The sequence below is a fragment of the Manis javanica genome, chromosome 7 (assembly GCF_040802235.1).
Source record: "Manis javanica isolate MJ-LG chromosome 7, MJ_LKY, whole genome shotgun sequence".
In the NCBI taxonomy this organism is placed as follows: domain Eukaryota; kingdom Metazoa; phylum Chordata; class Mammalia; order Pholidota; family Manidae; genus Manis; species Manis javanica.
Window position 1 is genome coordinate 108,443,455 of NC_133162.1, and position 21,065 is coordinate 108,464,519.

Sequence of the window (21,065 nt, forward strand, 5' to 3'; positions counted from 1 at the left end):
AAAAAGTACAGAATATGATACCTAATATATAAAGAATGGAGTAGAAAGAAAAAGAACCTTTAGATTGTGTTTTTAACAGCATACTAAGTGAGTTAAGTTAGACTCTTAGATAGTAAGGAAATTAACCTTGAACCTTTGGTAACTATGAATCTAAAGCCTGCAATGGCAATAAGTACATACCTATCGATAATTACCCTAATTGTAAATGGACTGAATGCAACAATCAAAAGACATAGAGTCACTGAATGGATTAAAAAAAAGACCCATCTATATGCTGCTTACAAAAGACACACCACAAACCCAAAGACATGCACAGACTAAAAGTCAAGGGATGGAAAAAGATATTTCATGCAAACAACAAGGAGAAAAAGTAGCTGTTGCAGTACTTGTATCAGATGAAATAGACGTCAAAACAAAGAAAGTAACGAGATAAAGAAGGACATTACATAATGATAAATGGGTCAGTCCAACAAGAGGATACAGCCATTAAAAATACATATGCACCCAACACAGGAGCACCAGCATATGTGAAACAAATACTAACAGAACTAAAGGAGGAAATAGAATGCAATGCATTCATTTTAGGAGACTTCAACACACCACTCACTCCAAAGGACAGATCCACCAGACAGAAAATAAGTAAGGACACAGAGGCACTGAACAACACACTAGAACACATGGACCTAATAGACATCTGTAGAACTCTATATCCAAAAGCAACAAGATACACATTCTTCTCAAGTGCACATGGAACATTCTCCAGAATAGACCACATAGTAGGCGACAAAAAGAGTCTCAGTAAATTAAAAAAGATTGATATTCTACCAACCAACTTTTCAGACCACAAAGGTATAAAACTAGAAATAAATTGTACAAAGAAAGCAAAAAGGCCCACAAACACATGGAGGCTTAACAACATGCTCCTAAATAATTAATGGACCAACAACCAAATTAATACAGAGATCAAACAAAATATGGAAACAAATAACAACAACACAAAGCCACAACTTCTGTGGGACGCAGCAAAAGCAGTCTTAAGAGGAAAGTATATAGCAATCCAGGCATATTGAAAGAAGGAAGAACAATCCCAAATGAATAGTCTAACATCACAATTACTGAAATTGGAAAAAGAAGAACAAATGAGGTCTAAAGTTAGCAGAAGGAGGGACATAATAAAGATGAGACATGAAATAAATAAAATTGAGAAGAATAAAACAATAGAAAAAAATCAATGAAACCAAGAGCTGATTCTTTGAGAAAATAAACAAAATAAACAAGCCCCTAGCCAGACTTATTAAGAGAAAAAGAGAACCAACACACATCAACAGAATCAGAAATGAGAAAAGAAACATCACGACGGACCCCACAGAAATACAAAGAATTATTAGAGACTACTATGAAAACCCATATGCTAACAAGCTGGAAAACTTAGAAGAAATGGACAACTTCCTAGAAAAATACAACCTTCCAAGACTGACCAAAGAAGAAACACAAAATCTAAGCAGACCATTTACCAGCAAAGAAAATGAAGCAGTAATCAAAAAAGTATCCAAGAGCAAAACCCCCGGACCAGATGGATTTACTTCGGAATTTTACCAGACATACAGAGAAGACATAATACCCATTCTCCTTAAAGTTTTCCAAAAAGTGGAAGAGGAGGGAATACCCCCCATCTCATTCTATGAAGCCAACATCACCCTAATAGCAAAACCAGGCAAAGACCCCACCAAAAAAGAAAATTACAGACCAATATCCCTGATGAATGTAGATGCAAAAATACTCAATAAAATATTAGCAAATAGAATTCAATAGCATATCAAAAGGATCATACACCATGACCAAGTGGGATTCATCTCAGGGATGCAAGGATGGTACAACATTCGAAAAATCCATTAACATCATCCACCACATCAATAAAAAGGGCAAAAATCACATGATCATCTCCATAGATGCTGAAAAAGCATTTGACAAAAATCAACACCCATTCATGATAAAAACTCTCAACAAAATGGGTATAGAGGGCAAGTACCTCCACATAATAAAGGCCATTTATGATAAACCCACAGCCAACGTCATACTGAACAACGAGAAGCTGAAAGCTTTTACTCTAGTATCGGGAATAAGACAGGGATGCACACTCTGCCCAGTGTTATTCAACATCGTACTGAAGGTTCTAGCCCCGGCAATTAGACAAAACAAAGAAATACAAGGAATGCAGATTGATAAAGAAGAATTCCAACTGTCACTATTTGCAGATGACATGATACTGCACATAAAAAATCCTAAAGACTTCATTCCAAAACTACTAGAACTCATATTAGAAATCCGCAAAGTTGCAGGATACAAAATGAATACTCAGAAATCTGTGGCATTCCTATACATTAACAATGAACTAATAGAAAGTGAAATAAGGAAAACAATTCCATTCACAATTGCATCAAAAAGAATAAAATACTTAGGAATAAACCTAAACAAGGAAGTGAAAAACCTATACTCTGAAAACTATAAGACACTCTTAAGAGAAATTAAAGAGGACACTAACAAATGGAAACTCATGCCATGCTCTTGGCTAGGAAGAATTAATATCGTCAAAATGACCATCCTGCCCAAAGCAGTATACAGATTCGATGCAATCCCTATCAAATTACCGACAGCATTCTTCAACGAACTAGAACAAATAGTTCAAAAATTCATATGGAAACACCAAACACCCCAAATAGCCAAAGCAATCCTGAGGAGGAAGAATAAAGTGGTGGGGGGGGGATTTCGCTCCCCAACTTCAAGCTCTACTACAAAGCCACAGTCAGTAATCAAGACAATTGGGCACAAGAACAGAGCCACAGACCAGTGGAACAGAATAGAGACTCCAGACATTAACCCAAACATATATGGTCAATTGATATATAATAAAGGAGCGATGGACATAGAACGGGGAAATGCAGCCTCTTCAACAGTTGGTGTTGGCAAAACTGGACAGCTACATGTAAGAGAATGAAACTGGATCATTGTCTAACCCCATACACAAAAGTAAATTCAAAATGGATCAAAGACCTGAATGTAAGTCATGAAACGATAAAACTCTTAGGAAAAAACAGAGGCAAAAATCTCTTGGACATAAACATGAGTGACTTCTTCATGAACATATCTCCCAAGGCAAGGGAAACAAAAGCAAAAATGAACAAGTGGGACTATATCAGGCTGAAAAGCTTCTGTACAGCAAAGGACACCATCAACAGAACAAAAAGGTGTCCTACAGTATGGGAGAATATATTCATAAATGACAGATCCAATAAAGGGTTGACATCCAAAATATATAAAGAGCTCTTTCACCTCAACAAACAAAAATCAAACAATCCAATTGAAAAATGGGCAGAGAAGCTGAACAGACAGTTCTCCAAAGGAGAAATTCAGATGGCCAACAGATACATGAAAGATGCTCCACATAGCTAGTCATCAGAGAAATGCAAATTAAAACCAGAATGAGATATCACCTCACACCAGTAAGGTTCGCCACTATCCAAAAGACAAAAACAAATGTTGGCGAGGTTGTGGAGAAAGGGGAACCCTCCTACACTGCTGGTGGGAATGTAAATTAGTTCAACCATTCTGGAAAGCAGGATGGAGGTTCCTGAGAATGCTCAAAATAGAAATACCATTTGACCCAGGAATTCCACTTCTAGGAATTTACCCTAAGAATGCAGCAGCCCAATTTCAAAAAGACATATGCACCCCTATGTTTATCACAGCACTATTTACAATAGCCAGGAAATGAAAGCAACCTTAGTGTCCATCAGTATATGAATGGATAAAGAAGATGTGGTACATATAGACAATGGAATATTATTCAGCCATAAGAAGAAAACAAATCCTACCATTTGCAACAACATGGATGGATCCAGAGAGTATTATGCTCAGTGAAATAAGACCAGCAGATAAAGACAAGTACCAAATGATTTCACTCATATGTGGAGTATAAGAACAAAGAAAAACTGAAGGAACAAAACAGCAGCAGAATCACGGAACTCAAGAATGGACTAACAGTTACCAAAAGGAACGGGACTGGAGTGCATGGGTGGAAAGGGGGTACGGAAAAGAAAGGTGCATTATGATTAGCATGTATAATGGGGGGGCACAGGGAGGGATGTGCAACACAGAGAAGACAAGTAGTGACTCTACAGCATTTTACTATGCTGATGGACAGTGACTGTAATGAGGTTTGTGGGGGGGACCTGCTAAAGGGGGTGCCTAGTAAACATAATGTTCCTCATGTAATTGTAGATTAATGATACCAAAAAAAAAAGACATATGCACCCCTATGTTTATCACAGCACTATTTTACAATAGCCAAGATACAGAAGCAACCTAAGTGTCCATCAACAAATGAATGGATAAAGAGGTGGTACACACACACAATGGTATATTATTCAGCCATAAAAAGAAAACAAATCCTACCATTTGCAACAACATGGACGGAACTAGAAGGTATTATGCTCAGTGAAGTAAGACAGTTGGAGAAAGAAAAGTACCAAATGATTTCCCTCATTCGTGGAGTACAACAACAAAGCACAAGCAAAACTGAAGGAACAAAACAGCGGCAGACTCACAGACTCCAAGAAGGCACCAGCAGTTGCCAAAGGGAAGAGGTGGAGGAAGGTGGTTGGGGAGGGAGGGAGAAGGGTTAAGGGGCACTATAATTAGCAATCACAATATAGGTTGTTCATGGGGAAGGCAGTACAGCATGGAGAAGAGAAGTAATGACTATCTCATCTTACTATGCTGATAAACAGTGACTACAATGTGGGGTGAGGGCTTGATAAGGTGGGTAAATGTTGTAACCACATGCTGTTCATGTGAAACTTTTATAAGATTGTGTATCAATGGTACTTCAAATAAAAAGAATTCCTAGAAATTAGAAAGAAAAAAATACAAATAGTTCACAGAAAAAAAGAACTTCACTTATAATTAGAGAAATACATATTAAAAGTAAATTAAAAAGCCATTTTTTAACTTATCAGACTGGCAATCCAAAACATTGGTGAGAATGTAAGGATACAAGTGGAATGTAAGGTTAGGCACTCTCATACATTTCTAGAGGGAGTATAAATTACAAATTTGTTTTAATAAGCTCCCTTTTCACTTTTTATGGTGAAATTTCTACCAAAAAGGTAAGGAAATAATGCTAATCAGTAAGCTACTAATTTTGTAAGTATCAAAATTCCAATGAAGTTATTTGATAAGCACAAGTACAATTTATATGGTTTCTGGCAACAATGAATGATTTTTTAAAACATTCAAGGAAAGGTAGTGAGATGAACAAACAATATGCTGAGAAGGAGAAAAAAAAGTTAACTCTTTTATAATCACTGCAATACGGAAAGAACCCATGAATTTTTCACCATAGTATCATCAAAGACTTTTTAAACTGTCAACCCCTACAGCTAGCAAAAGTTCAGAGAATCAGACATTAGTTTACTGGTAATCTTTTTCTGTAAAACAATTTCACAATTAGCATCAGAAGAGATTCTTTGGCAGTTTCACCCTAGAAATTCATCCAGGGAAAGGCATTACAACTGTGCAAAAAAGATAACTGAATATAAATATAGTATGTTTTTGTGATACACATGTAGAACTATGCAACCATTAAGAATGTATTAAATTTTCTTAATGAGAAAGTATTCAAGATACGTTATATATAAAAAAGCAAAGAGCATGCATAAAAGAACCTCACTTTTATGAGTATAAGTAGCATATAGAGTTATTAGAGGTACTGTTGCATAAAGAAAAACATCCTGGCACACAGAGGCACTATAGTTGCACTTGGGCACTGCAGTGATAATGGCGGTAAGATATGCATATAAATATAATAGAGGTACCTCTGGGTTTTTTTTCTTATTTTTGTTTATATTTTCTAAACATGTTACGTTTTAGTGAATACAGAAATACAAGTCATTATTTTTAAAAGAAGTAGAAAGCAGTTATTTGCAGAGCCATATGTGTGTGTAAAGCACAGTAAATATGAATGTGCATGCACATGTATATATATGTGGTACTTTTCAAACAGAACAGATTGAGAAATGTTAGGTCAAAAAAAATGATAAAAATAAGAAAGTTTTAACCTTAGTCTTTAATATTTAAGTTTATATAAGAAGATAAAGCTAATTTACTACTAATCAAATATATACATAAATAAGTTTAAAAAACCTGGAGAGTAAAGTTCTTCAATACCTCTACAAGAGTTACTACCTTCCTCAAGAGTAACTCACAACATAATTCGTATGTAAAAGCAAACTAAATAGATGTCTACAATGATTTTTGTTTTCTTTCCAGCTACTCCTTCAAATGCTGTTATGGGATGGAGTATGGAAATGCTGGTGAGCCGACTGCATTTGTCAGCAGTTAAAAGACATGTACCTTGTTTATTACACAGTAACTCTATGAGATGGGCGGTTAGACCCACTTCAACCATAAGAAAATTATTAGACAGGTTAGAAAGCTTACTTTAGACTGTAAGTAACCAGAGTTACTAAGTAAGTAACTGGTTAAGTAAGTAACCAGAAAGTGGTTGAACATAATTTATCTGGCTCCAAAGTCTATATATTCTTTCCATAAAATCATACTGCCCCTCCCGATACAACAGAGCTGAAACAGCCCTTATTGTCCATGTTTATACTGTTACATAAGTATTAGAAGGACAAAGCTCTCCCAATGTCCATTTCTGTGCTATTTTCAGAATCCTATTATTTTTCCTCTTCAAAAGAAAACAAAAATAAGGTAGTAGAACTTCAACTACATTCAGGACACTCAGGACTTCCTCTTCTTGTTCTTACAGTAAAGCTTGCTGTAAAGACTGAGCACAAATGAAATAAAACCTAGAGATTATTATAAGACAACACACATTAGCAAACAACCAAAGATTTCTTCCATATTCTAAATGTGCTTCTTCTAAAAACTTTTAAGTGTGATGTTTCCTAGTTTTACTTATAAAGGAAAATAAGATACTTTGTTGGAATAAACATGTATACAATTGTGTACTTTAACAAAATGTTTGAGTGTCAAAATTATTGTTCTTTTTGTATATATCAGACACACATAGCTACAAAAACTTATTATAAAGAATTTCAAATATTCAGAAAATATATAAAAATTATGTCAACAATATTCTCACCATCTTTGTATCCTCCTAACATCAAATCTCCTATCCCCAGTATAAGTTATCTATATACTGAATTTACTATCATACTAACGAATTTCTTCACATTGTTGTTATCTGTGAACTCTCAACTATATAGAAAGTTCAGATACATAATAAAATATATGCACAATGACATCACCAAAAATGACAAAGTGGGGACCCCAAAACTCTATCCCCCAACAAAAGCAATAAACTGGAAAAATGTTTTCATGACTCTGGAATCAAATAAAAAAAACCAATCAGGGAATCCTTAATGGAGAACACAGCCACTGAATTTCAGGGAGAAAGAACTGTGGTGTGTTAACGATACTAATCATGTACCCCCTCCCTAGCTTAGCAAGCAGCTGTGAAGACATCAGCCTACAATCCTGGTGCAGGCTGCTGGTACTAGAAGGAGCCACTTGCTCTTAAAGAACTGTAGTTGTGTGCTTTGTCCACTTTGGTAACTCCCTGAAGGATCAGCTCAAGGGCTTGCCTTAGTTTTACCAGTCTTGGAGCTTCCCCAGGGTAGAAGCAGCATTCTGGGCAGTAGAATTTGCCAAAGGTATTTAAAGACAAATGTATTAGCTGCAGCTGCCTGGAGCAATGGATAAGAGATGACGTAAGCAATAGCCAGACAGGGAAGTCTAAGAAGAAAGAAGCTGAGAAAGCTACTTGGGGGAAAAGGACTTTGAAAAGCTCCCACTTAGAGTAGAGAAACTAGAAAGCCGTGTACATACCTGGGGCCCAACACATGCTTGGAAAATATGTGAGAAAACCCTAAGCTATCAACTGTGGTTGACCTTTGGGTGGCAAGCAAGCAGAAAATTCAGACTAAGAGCTGTGAATGGCCAGGTAAGCATTGAAGGAATGCCCCAACAGAAAGACAATTTCTGTAAAACTAGAAAAGTTTTTTATTTTTTCACCATGCATTTTTGAAAAGCAAAAGTAAGCTGGAAGTGAAAAGTTGGAAAGATATTCCATGTAAATAACCAAGAAAACTGAACTGGTTGGCTATATTAAGACAAAACAGACTTTAGCCAAAAGTTGTTACAAGAAACAAAAAGACATTACATATTGATAAAAGGATCGCTCCATCAATTAAAAAATAAGTAAACTGTAGTAACATAGTTTATATGTGTGTGAGTGTATACATATAGAATCTATATAGACCAGCATTCCAAACCATGTCCAGCAAAAACAGCAGAATTGGAGAGAAATAGGTAGTTCTACAATAACAGAGATATCAATACTTAACTTTCAATAATGTATAGAACAACCAGGAATATTAAGCCTCTAATAAATTCTAAAGGACTGAAATCATACAAAGTATCTTTTCCATTACCTTTCTTTTTTTTTTGCATTTTATTTTAATGGTTTAAGGGGAAAAGAAATAGTTGGGAGGAGGGGTGGGGTGCAGGAACGACAAACAACAAATGACAAAAAAACCGCAAACAGAACAAACACCACTACCATATTCTTTTCCAGTCACCTTTGGGTTCAGCCCACCAGGAAGGCTCTTCGTAAAAGTCAGCCTTCCTCCTCCTCTCTCTGCACCAGAGTGTGGCCTAGTTCCAAACACAGATTTCCAGATAAGAGGCAGGTGGAGGTGGAGGTGGAACCCACCTCTTGAAAGCAGTAATTTGAAATCTGTTTTCTTACGTGTGTTTCTTTCTTTTTATCCTCCCATTGGGTTGATAAAAAAAAAGAAAACCATGTGAAGGTTTTTAACTATACTAGCTATTCAACTGGCACTGATTATATTTTATTCCCCAAAGAATGAATGTACCAGAATTATAAGGTAGACACCCAGAGGCATCAAAAGACCACATCTGGGTCCTGCAGCTTTTACCCTGTATGCCTTCAAGTGTTTCCATATTGGCTGGAGTGTGGAGTCTATGTTGAATCTGTTCTGTACAGCACAGCTATATCATCCCTTCTTTATTTTTTTTGGAAGAACATGTTTACTAGACTCCCTCCTTCACCAAGTCCCCCCCACAAACCCCATTACAGTCACTGTCCATGAGTGTAATAAGATGCTGTAGAATCACTAACCTTCTCTGTGATGCACATCCCTCCCTATGCCCCGCTTCAGAATATACATACTACTCATAAGGTCCCCTTTCTTTTTCCCCACCCTTATCCCTCCTTTCCCACCCATCTTCCCCAGTCCCTTTCCCTTTGGTAACTGTTAGTTCATTCTTGGGTTCTGTGATTCTGCTGCTGTTATGTTCCTTCAGTTTTACTTTGTTCTTGTACTCCACATATGAGTGAAATCATTTGGTACTTGTCTTTATCCGCCAGGCTTGTTTCACTGAGCATAATACCCTCTAGCTCCATCCATGTTGTTGCAAATGGTAGGATTTGTTTTCTTCTTATGGCTGAATAATATTCCATTGTCTATATGTACCACATCTTTATCCATTCATATACTGATGGACACTAAGGTTGCTTTCATTTCCTGGCTATTGTAAATAGTGCTGTGATAAACATAGGGGTGCATATGTCTTTTTGAAATTGGGCTGCTGCATTCTTAGGGTAAATTCCTAGAAGTGGAATTCCTGGGTCAAATGGTATTTCTATTTTGAGCATTCTCAGGAACCTCCATCCTGCTTTCCAGAATGGTTGAACTAATTTACATTCCCACCAGCAGTGTAGGAGGGTTCCCCTTTCTCCACAACCTCACCAACATTTGTTTTTGTCTTTTGGATGGTGGCGAACCTTACTGGTGTGAGGTGATATCTCATTCTGGTTTTAATTTGCATTTCTCTGATGACTAGCTATGTGGAGCATCTTTCATGTATCTGTTGGCCATCTGAATTTCTCCTTTGGAGAACTGTCTGTTCAGCTTCTCTGCCCATTTTTCAATTGGATTGTTTGATTTTTGTTTGTTGAGGTGAAAGAGCTCTTTATATATTGTGGATGTCAACCCTTTATTGGATCTGTCATTTATGAATATATTCTCCCATACTGTAGGACACCTTTTTGTTCTGTTGATGGTGTCCTTTGCTGTACAGAAGCTTTTCAGCCTGATATAGTCCCACTTGTTCATTTTTGCTTTTGTTTCCCTTGCCTTGGGAGATATGTTCATGAAGAAGTCGCTCATGTTTATGTCCAAGAGATTTTTGCCTCTGTTTTTTCCTAAGAGTTTTATCGTTTCATGACTTACATTCAGGTCTTTGATCCATTTTGAATTTACTTTTGTGTATGGGGTTAGACAATGATCCAGTTTCATTCTCTTACATGTAGCTGTCCAGTTTTTCCAACACCAACTGTTGAAGAGGCTGTCATTTCCCTGTTCTATGTCCATCGCTCCTTTATTATATATCAATTGACCATATATGTTTGGGTTAATGTCTGGAGTCTCTATTCTGTTCCATTGGTCTGTGGCTCTGTTCTTGTGCCCAATTGTCTTGATTACTGACTGTGGCTTTGTAGTAGAGCTTGAAGTTGGGGAGCGAAATCCCCCCCACCACTTTATTCTTCCTCCTCAGGATTGCTTTGGCTATTTGGGGTGTTTGGTGTTTCCATATGAATTTTTGAACTATTTGTTCTAGTTCGTTGAAGAATGCTGTCGGTAATTTGATAGGGATTGCATCGAATCTGTATACTGCTTTGGGCAGGATGGTCATTTTGACGATATTAATTCTTCCTAGCCAAGAGCATGGGATGAGTTTCCATTTGTTAGTGTCCTCTTTAATTTCTCTTAAGAGTGTCTTATAGTTTTCAGAGTATAGGTTTTTCACTTCCTTGTTTAGGTTTATTCCTAAGTATTTTATTCTTTTTGATGCAATTGTGAATGGAATTGTTTTCCTTATTTCACTTTCTATTAGTTCATTGTTAATGTATAGGAATGCCACAGATTTCTGAGTATTCATTTTGTATCCTGCAACTTTGCGGATTTCTAATATGAGTTCTAGTAGTTTTGGAATGAAGTCTTTAGGATTTTTTATGTGCAGTATCATGTCATCTGCAAATAGTGACAGTTGGAATTCTTCTTTATCAATCTGCATTCCTTGTATTTCTTTGTTTTGTCTAATTGCCGGGGCTAGAACCTTCAGTACGATGTTGAATAACACTGGGCAGAGTGTGCATCCCTGTCTTATTCCCGATACTAGAGTAAAAGCTTTCAGCTTCTCGTTGTTCAGTATGACGTTGGCTGTGGGTTTATCATAAATGGCCTTTATTATGTTGAGGTACTTGCCCTCTATACCCATTTTGTTGAGAGTTTTTATCATGAATGGGTGTTGATTTTTGTCAAATGCTTTTTCAGCATCTATGGAGATGATCATGTGATTTTTGCCCTTTTTATTGATGTGGTGGATGATGTTGATGGATTTTTCGAATGTTGTACCATCCTTGCATCCCTGAGATGAATCCCACTTGGTCATGGTGTATGATCCTTTTGATATGCTATTGAATTCTATTTGCTAATATTTTATTGAGTATTTTTGCATCTACATTCATCAGGGATATTGGTCTGTAATTTTCTTTTTTGGTAGGGTCTTTGCCTGGTTTTGCTATTAGAGTGATGCTGGCTTTGTAGAATGAGTTTGGGAATATTCCCTCCTCTTCTATTTTTTGGAAAACTTTAAGGAGAATAGGTATTATGTCTTCTCTGTATGTCTGATAAAATTCCGAAGTAAATCCATCTGGCCCGGGGGTTTTGCTCTTGGATACTTTTTTGATTACTGCTTCATTTTCTTTGCTGGTAAATGGTCTGCTTAGATTTTGTGTTTCTTCTTTGGTCAGTCTTGGAAGGTTGTATTTATCTAGGAAGTTGTCCATTTCTTCTAAGTTTTCCAGCTTGTTAGCATATGGGTTTTCATAGTAGTCTCTAATAATTCTTTGTATTTCTGTGGGGTCCGTCGTGATGTTTCTTTTCTCATTTCTGATTCTGTTGATGTGTGTTGGTTCTCTTTTTCTCTTAAGTCTGGCTAGGGGCTTGTTTATTTTGTTTATTTTCTCAAAGAATCAGCTCTTGGTTTCATTGATTTTTTTCTATTGTTTTATTCTACTCAATTTTATTTATTTCATGTCTCATCTTTATTATGTCCCTCCTTCTGCTAACTTTAGACCTCATTTGTTCTTCTTTTTCCAATTTCAGTAATTGTGATGTTAGACTATTCATTTGGGATTGTTCTTCCTTCTTTCAATATGCCTGGATTGCTATATACTTTCCTCTTAAGACTGCTTTTGCTGCGTCCCACAGAAGTTGTGGCTTTGTGTTGTTGTTATTTGTTTCCATATTTTGTTTGATCTCTGTATTAATTTGGTTGTTGGTCCATTAATTATTTAGGAGCATGTTGTTAAGCCTCCATGTGTTTGTGGGCCTTTTTGCTTTCTTTGTACAATTTATTTCTAGTTTTATACCTTTGTGGTCTGAGAAGTTGGTTGGTAGGATTTCAATCTTTTTTAATTTGCTGAGGCTCTTTTTGTGGCCTAGTATGTGGTCTATTCTGGAGAATGTTCCATGTGCACTTGAGAAGAATGTGTATCCTGCTGCTTTGGGTGTAGAATTCTATAGATGTCTGTTAAGTCCATGTGTTCTAGTGTGTTGTTCAGTGCCTCTGTGTCCATACTTATTTTCTGTCTGGTGGATCTGTCCTTTCAGTGAGTCGTGTGTTGAGGTCTCCTAAAATGAATGCATTGCAGTCTGTTTCCTCCTTTAATTCTGTTAGTATTTGTTTCACATATGTTGGTGCTCCTGTATTGGGTGTGTATTCATTTATAATGGTTGTATCCTTTTGTTGGAATTACTGCTTTATCATTATGTAGTGTCCTTCTTTATCTCTTGTTACTTTCTTTGTTTTGAGCTCTATTTTGTCTGATACTCGTACTTCAAGACCTGCTTTTTTCTCTTTGTTGTTTGCATGAAATATCTTTTTCCATCCCTTGACTTTTAATTTGTGCATGTCTTTGGGTTTGAGGTGAGTCTCTTGCAAGCCGCATACAGATGGGTCTTGCTTTTTTATCCATTCTATTACTCTGTTTCTTTTGATTGGTGCATTCAGTCCATTTACATTTGGGGTGATTATTGAAAGGTAGGTACTTATTGCCACTTCAGGCTTTAGATTCGTGATTACCAAAGGTTCAAGGTCAGCCTCTTTACTATCTTACCGCCTAACTTAGCTCGCTTATTGAGCTATTATAAACAGTCTGATGATTCTTTAATTCTCGCCCTTCTTATTCCTTCTCCTCTGTTCTTTATACGTTAAGTGTTTTATTCTGTGTTCTTTTTTGTTTCCTTTGAGTGCTTTTGTGGGTAGTTGATTTCATTTTTTGCCTTCAGTTAGTGTTTGGTTGGTCTGCTTTCTATGCTGTGATTTTATTTTCTCTGTTTCCATCTATTTAGCCTTAGGAGTGCTTCCATCTAGAGCAGTCCCTCTATAATAATACCCTGTAGAGGTGGTTTGTTGGAGACAAATTCCCTCAACTTTTGCTTGTCTGGGAATTGTTTATTCCCTCCTTCATATTTAAATGATAATCGTGCTGGATACAGTATCCTTGGTTCAAGGCTCTTCTGTTTCATTGCATTAAATATATCATGCCATTCTCTTCTGGCCTGAAAGGTTTCTGTTGAGAAGTCTGATGATAGCCTTATGGGTTTTCCTTTGTAGGTGACCTTTTTACTCTCTCTGTCTGCCTTTAATACTTTGTCCTTGTCCTTGATCTTTGCCATTATAATTATTATGTGTCTTGGTGTTGTCCTCCTTGGGTCCCTTCTGTTGGGAGTTCTGTGTGTTTCCGTGGTCTGAGAGACTGTTTCCTCCCGCAGGTTGGGGAAGTTTTCAGCAATTATTTCTTCAAATACACTTTCTACCTCTTTTTCTCTCTTCTTCTTCTTCTGATACCCTATAATGTGGCTATTGTTCTGTTTGGATTGGTCACACATTTCCCTTAATATTCTTTCATTCCTGGATATCCTTTTATCTCTCTCTGCGTCAGCTTCTCTGTGTTCCTGTTCTCTGATTTCTATTGCATTAACAGTCTCTTGCATCTCATGAATTCTGCTTTTAAGTCCTTCCAGAGATTGTTTTATTTCTGTATTTTCCCTCTCAACTTTATCTGTTAGCTTTTGCATTTTTCTCTGCAGCTCCATCAGCATGGTTATGACCTTTATTTTGAATTCTTTTTCAGAAAGATCAGTTGAATCCATCTCCCCAGGTTCCCTCTCAGGGGATGTCTGGGTTATTCTGGTCTGTATCAAATTCTTCTGCCTTTTCATTGTCATGGAGGTAGTAGTGGGCAGTTGGCACATGTGTCAGCTGGGAATACAAAGCCCCTTCCCGCTTTTTTGTTGCCTTCCTCTTCTGCGAGAACGGCAACCCCTAGCAGCTTGAGCTGGGTAGTGTGCGCCTACGGGATCTCTGAGTCTGGTCTGGGCGTTTGCGGAGGTGGCCCTGTGCAGTGGCTGTAGGCGTGGCTGGCCTCAGGCTTCTGCTCCGCTATGGCGGTGCCATGCCTGAGGGAAAATGGGTGGGAGGCTGTTTATCGCTGTGAGTGGCCTCAGAGCTGCGCTGCCTACAGGGGGTTATGGCACCCAGAGTTCCCCGGGATTCCCAGCTGCTGGACTGAGTGTGCCGGGATGCTTCCATCCAGTTGTGAGGCTTCTGTCCCTTTAAGAGTTTCAAAAGGCAGTCACTTTTCTTTTGTCCCAGGGGCACCAGCTGTGGGGACCAGTTCACAGGTTTTACTGTTCCGTTTCCCTAGTATCCAGCACACCACACACTGTGGTCTGTGCTCCCGGTGCGGATGACTAAGGCTGGGTATTTAGCAGTCTGGGCTCCCACTCCCTCCCAGCTCCAACTCCTCTCCTCCCGCCGGGGAGCTGGGGTCGGGGATGCACTCAAGCCCCACCAGCTGTGGCTTGTATCTTACCCCCTTCATGAGGTGCTGCGTTCTTGTAGGTGTAGAAGTAGCCTGACTGTTGTACTGTATCTTCTGGTCTCTCTTTTAGGGATAGTTATAGTTGTTGTATTTTCAAAAATGTATATGGGTTTGGGAGGAGATTTCTGCTGCCCTACTCACGCTGCCATCTTGGCTTCTCTGTCTTAAATTTCGCATGTGTCTTTTTTAATGAGGGATCTTGTTTCCTTCAGGTAAATTCCTAGGAGTGAAACTCCTGGGTCAAACTATAGTTCAATTTTTAGTTTTTTGAGGATTCTCCATATTGCTTTCCACAATGGTTGAACTAATTTACATTTCCACCGACAATGTAGGAGGCTTCCCCTTTCACCATATCCTCACCAGCTTTTGTTGTTGTTTGTCTGTTGGAATTTGGCCATCATATCTGGCGTGAGGTGACATCTGATTGTGATTTTAATTTGCATTTCCATTGTAATTAGCAATGTGGAGCATCTTTTCATGGGCCTGTTGGCCATCTGAATTTCTTATTTGAAGAAGTGTTTTTTCAGACCCTCCACCAATTTTTTAATTAGGTTATTTGTTTCTTGGATGTTGAAGTATGTGAACTCTTGTTGTATTTTGGATGTTACCTCTTACCAGATAATTATTTATGAATATATTCTCCCATATGGTAGGATGCCTTTTTGTTCTACTGATGGTGTCCTTTGCTGTAGGAAAACTTTTTAGTTTGATGTAGTCCCACTTGTCCCATTTTTGCTTTTGTTTCCCTCCAATGAGGTTTGTTCATGAAAAATTTGCTCATGTTTATATTCAACAGATTTTTGCCTGTGTTTTCTTCTGAGAGTTTTATGGTTTCTTGACTTACATTCAGGTCTTTGATCCATTTAAAGTGTTCTTTTGTGTATGTGGTTACATTATAATCCAATTTCATTCTCTTAACATGTAGCTGTCCAGTTTTGCCAATACCATTCATTGAAGATGCTGTCATTTCCCCATTGTTATCCATGCTCCTTCATCATATATTAATTGACTATATATGTGTGAGTTTATATCTTATCTCTCTGTTCTGTTCCATTGATCTATGGGTCTGTTCTTGTAACATTACCAAATTGTCTTTATTATGGTGGCTTTGTAGTAGAGCTTGAAGTTAGGGAGTGTAATTCCTGCCCTGCTATATTCTTCTCAGGATTGTTTTGGCTATTTGGGGTCCTTTGTGGATCCATATGAATTTTAGAACAATTTGCTCTAGTTCTTTGAAGAATGCTGTTGGTGTTTTGATAGGGATTGCACTGAATCTTTAGATTGCTCTAGGCAGGATGGCCATCTTGACAATATTAATTCTTCTTATCCATGAGTATGGGATGTATTTCCATTTACTGGTGTCTTTAATTTCTCTTAAGAGTGTCTTGTAGTTTTCAGGGTATATAAGTCTTTTGCTTCCTTGGTTTGTTTTATTCCTAGGTATTTTATTATTTTTTATGCAGTTGTGAATGAAATTGTTTTCCTAATTTCTCTGTCTGCTAGTTCACTGTTAGTGTATAAGAATGCAACAGATTTCTGTGTATTAATTTTGTGTCCTGCAACTTTGCTGAATTCAGTTATTAGTTCTAGTAGATTTGGGTAGGTTTTTTTATGTACAATATCTTATCATCTGCAAACAGTGGAAGTTTAACTTCTTCCTTACCAATCTGGATGCCTTTTATTTCTTTGTGTTGTCTGAGTGCCGTGGCTAGGACCTCCAATACTATGCTGAATGAAAGTGGGGAGAGTGGGCATTATTATCTTGTTCCCAGTCTTAGAGAAAAAGCTTTTAGCTTTTTACTGTTAAGTGTGATGTTGGCTGTGGGTTTGTCATATATGGTCTTTATTATGTTGAGGTACTTATGCTCTATACCCATTTTCTTAGTCCATTCTGTAACTCTGTGTCTTTTTTTGGTGCATTCAGTCCATTTGCATTTAAGGTGATTATCGATGCATATCTATGTATTGCCATTGCAGGCTTTAGATTTGTGGTTACCAATAGTTCAAGGGCAGCTTTCTTACTATCTAAGTCTAACTTAACTCGGTTATTATGGTATTTCAGATAGGATCCAAAGGTTCTTTTTTCTGTCACCCTTCTTTCTACCCCACTCTTTATGTGTATATATATGTATATGTGTATATATATATATATATATATACATATATATATACTTTTTAAAAATTATGGTATGATTAATATACAGTCACATGAGCAACATTCTGGTTACAACATTCCCCCCATTATCGAGTCTCCACCACATTACAGTCACTGTCCATCAGCATAGTAAGATGCTATAGAGTCACTAGTCTTCTCTGTGCTTTACTGCCTTCCCCGTGCCCCCCTCCCCACATTATGTGTGCTAATCATAATGCCCTTAATCCCCTTATCCCTCCCTTCCAACCTACCCTCCCCAGTCCCTTTCCCTTTAGTAACTGTTAGTCCATTCTTGGAGTCTTTGAGACTGCTGCTGTTTCATTCTTTCAGATTTTCTTGATGTTACACTCCACATATGAGTGAAATCATTTGGTACTTGTCTTTCTCTGCCTGGCTTATTTCACTGAGCATAATATCCTCCAGCTCCATTCATGTTCTTGCAAATGGTAGGATTTGCTTCTTTCTAATAGCAGTATAGTACTTGTGTGTATGTACCACATCTTTATACATTTTTGTACTGATGGACACTTAGGTTGCTTCCATTTCTTGGCTATTGTAAATAGTGCTGCGATAAACATGGGGTACATAGGTCTTTTTGAATCTGGGATCCTGCATTCTTAGGGTAAGTTCCTAGGAGTGGAATTCCTGGGTCAAATGTTATTTCCACTTTGAGTTTTTTGTGGAACCTCCATACTGCTTTCCACAATGGTTGCAATAATTTACATTGCCACCAGCAGTGTAGGTGGATTCCCCTTTCTCAGCATCCTCACCTGCAGTAGTTGTTGTTTGTCTTTTGGATGTTGTCCACTGTACCTGGTGTGAGCTCCTATCTCATTGTGGTTTTAATATGCATTTCTCTGATGATTAGCTATGTGGAGCATCTTTTCATGTGCCTTTTGGCCATCTGAATTTCTTATTTGGAGAAGTGTCTGTTAGATCCTCTGCCCAATTTTTAATTGGATTATTTGCTTTTTGGTTATTGAGGTATGTGAGTTCTTTATATATTTTGGATGTGAACCCTTATCGTTATGTCATTTATGCATATATTCTCATCTACTGTAGCATGCCTTTTTGTTCTACTGATGGTGTCCTTTGCTGTACAGAAGCTTTTTAGTTTGATACAGTCCCACTTGTTCATTTTTGCTTTCACTCCCCTTGCCTGGGGAGATATGTTCATGAAAAAGTTATTCACATTGATATTCAAGAGAGTTTTCCTATGTTTTCTTCTAAGAGGTTAATGTTTCATGACTTACATTCAGTTCTTTGATCCATTTTGAGTTTACTTTTTTGTATGACGTTAGACAGTAATCCAGTTTCATTCTCTTACATGTATTTGTCCAGTTCTGCCTACACCAGCTTTTGAAGAGGCTGTCATTTCCCCATTGTATATCCATGGCTACTTTATCGTATATTAATTGACCATATATACTTGGGTTAATATCTGATTTCTCTATTTTGTTCCATTGGTGTATGGTTCTTTTCTTGTGCCAGTACCAAATTGTCTTGATTTAGTAATGTGGCTTTGTAATAGAACTTGAAGTTGGTGGCATAATCCCCCCCGCTTTATTCTTCCTTTCCAGGATTGCTATGGCTATTCAGGGTCTTTTGGATTCCTGTGAATTTTAGAAGCATTTTTCCAGTTTGTTAAAGGATGCTGTTGGTATTTTGATAGGGATTGCATTGAATCTATAGATTGCTTTAGGCAGGATGGCCATTTGGACAATATTCTTCCTATCCAGGATCATAGAATGAATTTCCATTTGTTAGTGTCCTCTTTAATTTCTCTTAAGAGTGTCTTGTTTTCAGGTATAGGTTTTTAACTTCCTTGGTTTGTTTTATTCCTAGGTATTTTATTATTTTTGGTTCAGTTGTAAATGGAATTGTTTTCCTGATTTCTCTTTCTATTAGTTCATCATTAATGTACAAGAAAGGAACAGATTTCTGTATATTCGCTGAATTTAGATAATTCAACTTTGCTGAGTACAGATATTCTAGTAGTTTTGAAGTAGATTCTTTAGGTCTTTTTTATGTACAGTATCATGTGATCTGCAAAAAGGGAAAGTTTAACTTCTTCCTTACCTATCTGGTTGCCTTATATTTCTTTCTGTTGTCTGATTGCCTTGTCTAGGATCTCCAGACTATGTTGAATGAAAGTGGGGAGAGTGGGCATCCTTGTCTTGTTAACAATCTTAGAGGAAAAGCTTTAAGCTTTTCATTGTTAAGTATGATGTTGGCTATGGGTTTGTCATATATGGCTTTTATTATATTGAGGGTCTTGCCCTCTAAACCCATTTTGTTGAGAGTTTTTATCATGAATGGGTATTGAATTTTGTCAAATACTTTTCAGCATCTATGGAGATGATCATGTTATTTTTTTCCTTTTTATTAATGTAGTGGATGATGTTGATGTATTTTTTAATGTGGTATCATCCTTGCATCCCTGGGATGATTCCCAGTTGATCATGGTATGTGATCCTCTTGATGTATTTTTGAATTTGGTTTGCTAATATTTTGTTGAGTATTTTTGTATCTATGTTCATCAGGGAAATTGGTCTGTAATTTTTCTTTTTTTGTAGTGTCTTTTCCTGGTTTTGTTATTAGAGTTATGCTGGCCTCATAGAATGAGTTTGAATGTATTCCCTCCTCTTCTACTTTTTGGAAAACTTTAAGGAGAAATCATTATTATGTCTTCTCTAAATGTCTGATAAAATTCAGTGGTGAATCCATCTGGTCTGGAAATTTTGTTCTTGGTTAGTTTTTTGATTATCAATTCAATTTCATTGCTGGTAATTGCTCTGTTCAGATTTTCTGCTTCTTCTTCTTCCTTGGTAGTATTGGAAGGTTGTATTTTTCTAGAAAGTTGTCCATTTCTTGTAGGTTATCCAGTTTGTTAGCATATAATTTTTCATAGTATTCTCTAATAATTCTTTGTATTTTTGTGTTTTCCATAGTGATTTTTCCTTTCTCATTTCTGATTGTTAATGTGTGTAGATCTCTGTTTTTCTTGATAAGTCTGGCTAGGGGGTTTATCTATTTTGTTTATTTTCTCAAAGAACCAGCTCTTGATTTCATTAATTTTTTCTTTTGTATTATTTTTCTCAATTTTATTTATTTCCTTTCTGATCCTTATTATGTCCCTCCTACCACTAACTTTGGGCTTCATTTGTTCTTCCTTTACCAGTTTCAATAATTGTGAATTTATAATGTTCTTTTGGGATTGTTCTTCTTTTAAATAGGCCTGTATTGCTGCATAGTTTCTGCTTAAAATTGTCTTGGCTGCATCCCAGAGAAGTTGGGGCATTGCACTGTTGTTTTCACTTGTCTTCATATATTGCTTGATCTCTGTTTTAATTTGGTCATTGATCCATTGATAATGTAGTAGCGTGTTGTTAAGCCTCCATGTGTTTGTGAGCCTTTTTGTTTTCTTCGTACAATTTATTTCTAGTTTCATACCCTTGTGATCTGGGAAGTTGGTTGCTACAATTTCAGTCTTTTTGAATTTGCCGAGGCTCTTTTTGTGGCCTAGTATTTGGTCTATTCTGAAAAATGTTCCAGGTGCACTTGGGAAGAATGTATATTCTGCTGCTTTTGGGTGAAGTGTTCTATAAATGCCTGTTACATCCTTCTGTGCTAATGTGAGTTCAATGCCTCTGTCTCCTTATTTTCTGTCTGGTTAATCAGTCCTTTGGAGTGAGTGGTGTGTTGAAGTCTCCAAAATGAATGCATTGCATTCTATGTCCCCCTTTAATTCTGTTAGTATTTGTTTTTACATATATACGTGCTCCTGTGTTGAGTACATAGATATTTACAATGGTTATATCTTCTTGTTGGACTTGCCCCTTTATCATT

At 37.1% G+C, this 21,065-nt stretch overlaps 1 protein-coding gene across 3 annotated transcripts in view; it reads left to right on the forward strand.

Annotated features, from left to right (window-relative positions):
* Positions 1 to 21,065, forward strand: part of SPOPL (speckle type BTB/POZ protein like) — a 97,686-nt gene that overhangs the window by 41,126 nt on the left and 35,495 nt on the right. Inside the window, exon 3 of one of the 3 annotated variants that reach the window (XM_073241385.1) lies at positions 6,328 to 6,371. The exons of the other annotated variants lie outside the window; for them this stretch is intronic. The gene's annotated coding sequence lies outside the window, so the exon portion shown is untranslated. The remainder of the gene's footprint in view (positions 1 to 6,327; positions 6,372 to 21,065) is intronic. 3 annotated transcript variants of the gene reach the window in all.